A 2,500-nucleotide genomic window follows, 5' to 3' on the forward strand; every position below is an offset into this window, starting at 1 on the left:
AACAACAACCCCCCCCCCCCCCCTCCAAAAGAAAAAAAAAAAAAAAAAAAAGAAACCAAAACAAAGAAAACCTGCCGAATCTTCCTCTGTGCCTAGCCAACCCAAACTCTCGAGCAGGTATTTGAATTGGATACTTACCAATAGGAGAACACGACAATTGTTCCTTATAAGAAATCAATCACCATTCTGGAATAAAAATCATATCCCAGAAGAAAAAAAACAAACAAAAAAAACCCACGAAATTAACACACACACATACACACACCTAAAAAAAAACACAATAACTGATTATTTGACTCACAAACAGAGGAGGTGGGGTTTGTGAAACATTTAAGACGATACGGATATATCATGTAATTACGTGGATTCGAATCCAGCTCAGTAAAAGCAAAAACGGAATATTGCCCAGCTTTAGTGTGAAGGACGAATAGTGCAAGCAACACGATTTGTCCGTACGTACGGCAACCACGGTTGAAGCTATTCGACCTTAAGGACGAATAGGGCTACCCCTATTTTTAATCATTTGAGTACTTTTGGATTGTCTATTACATTTTCTTGCAAAGTATGTCATACTCAATAACAGTAAGTTGTGTCCACTTTTTTATCTCAAATTCCGATTTTTATGTATTTTGATTCCTCTATGGGACTATTGAGGGTAGGAGCCGCTCATGACCACTACAGAGACCGCGCGATATGAAGGGACATACTTATTCTAGATTGGTTTGCTTTGTTCAAATGAGTTTTTGCTCATTTGGTTACACTCCGGTTAAGTTGATTTTCGGATAAGTCGATTTTTTTCTCGGTTCCCCTGGGCATCGTCTTATCGGGAGTCCACTGTATTTATGAAAGAAACATTGTGTTTAAATTTGAAAGAAATTTATATGCTAGTTTTTGGTGCATCTATGTTAGAAATTTTAGAGTTTTACGTCTTATGTTGCCCCTTAAAAAAGTTTGTTTTTTTTAATTCAGTTATTTTTGGTGTTAAGCATCAAATTATACATTACATTATTAGTTCATGAGATATAATTAAAGAATTTTAGAACTATAAAGCATATTTGACCACTAAAGTAATTTTTTGGTGAATAACAGCAGATATTAAATTATTTCGCAATTTTTTTTCTTAGAGGTATGGGTTAGCGAATCGTTTATAATAATTTTTTTCAGAATTTGATCAATTTATAAAATATTACTGTTGTTTTCTTGTTCCATATTGGTTATACTTGATGAATGTTGGCCTTTGTCTGCATAATTAGCTTTATTATCAAATTAAAGACAAATTTTTCATTTTCTCAAAATTTCATTGTGCGTCATTCTCTGATTTTCTAACATTCACATCTGGATTGTTTCCCATCAGATTGTCTTCAAATTTGGTCAAAATTTTTCTTATGATGTGTTTTGCATCATGATGGTTGGGTTTTGGGCTAAACAAAAATTTAGCAGTTTTATGAATTTTTAAATCAATTTTTTTTCCTGTCATGTCACACCAAATTTTCACTAAGAAATCGAAAAAAAATTCTGCAAAATTTATTTTCAAGACTATTGCTAAACCTATCCATCTTGTTGTAAGAAACATTTTGTGTAAATTTGAAAGAGATCTGTTCGTTGTTTTTTTCTGCATCACTGTAAGAATATTTGGGGTCTAATTTGAGCTTATATTGTCCCCCCTGGTGGTAGGGATTTGGTGGCTAATAGTATTAGCGCTGGTGGTAGGGACTCAGTGAGTAATAGCGCTGGTCGTAGGGACTCAGTGAGTAAAAGCTCTATGACTCGCTGAGTAATAGCGCTGGTGGTATGGACTCGGTGAGTAATAACGCTGGTCGTAGGTGCTCAGTGAGTAAAAGCTCTATGACTCTGTAATAGCGCTGGTGGTAGGGACTCGGTGAGTAAAAGCGCTAGTGGTAGCGGCTCAGTGAGTAATAGCGCTGGTCGTAGGGACTCAGTGAGTAAAAGCTCTATGACTCAGTGAGTAGAAGCGCTGGTGGTAGGGACTCAGTGAGTAAAAGCTCTATGACTCGGTAATAGCACTGGTGGTAGGGACTCGAAGAGTAAAAGCACTGGTGGTAGGGACTCAGTGAGTAAAAGCTCTATAACTCGGTAATAGCACTGGTGGTAGGGACAGTGTCAGTGAGTAAAAGCGCTGGTGGTAGGGACTCGGTGAGTTATAGCACTGGTGGTAGGGACTCAGTGAGTAAAAGCTCTATAACTCGGTAATAGCACTGGTGGTAGGGACAGTGTCAGTGAGTAAAAGCGCTGGTGGTAGGGACTCGAAGAGTAAAAGCGCTGGTGGTAGGGACTCGGTGAATAAAAGCTCTATGACTCAATGAGTAAAAGCGCTGGTGGTAGGGACTCGGTGAGTTATAGCGCTGGTGGTAGGGACTCGGTGAGTTATAGCGCTGGTGGTAGGGACTCAGTGAGTAGAAGCGCTGGTGGTAGGGACTCAGTGAGTAAAAGCTCAATGACTCGGTAATAGCGCTGGTGGTAGGGACTCGGTGAGTAAAAG

The sequence above is a fragment of the Berghia stephanieae genome, chromosome 4 (assembly GCF_034508935.2).
Source record: "Berghia stephanieae isolate SIO BIC M18660-M18661 chromosome 4, UCSD_Bste_1.3, whole genome shotgun sequence".
NCBI classification, from domain to species: domain Eukaryota; kingdom Metazoa; phylum Mollusca; class Gastropoda; order Nudibranchia; family Aeolidiidae; genus Berghia; species Berghia stephanieae.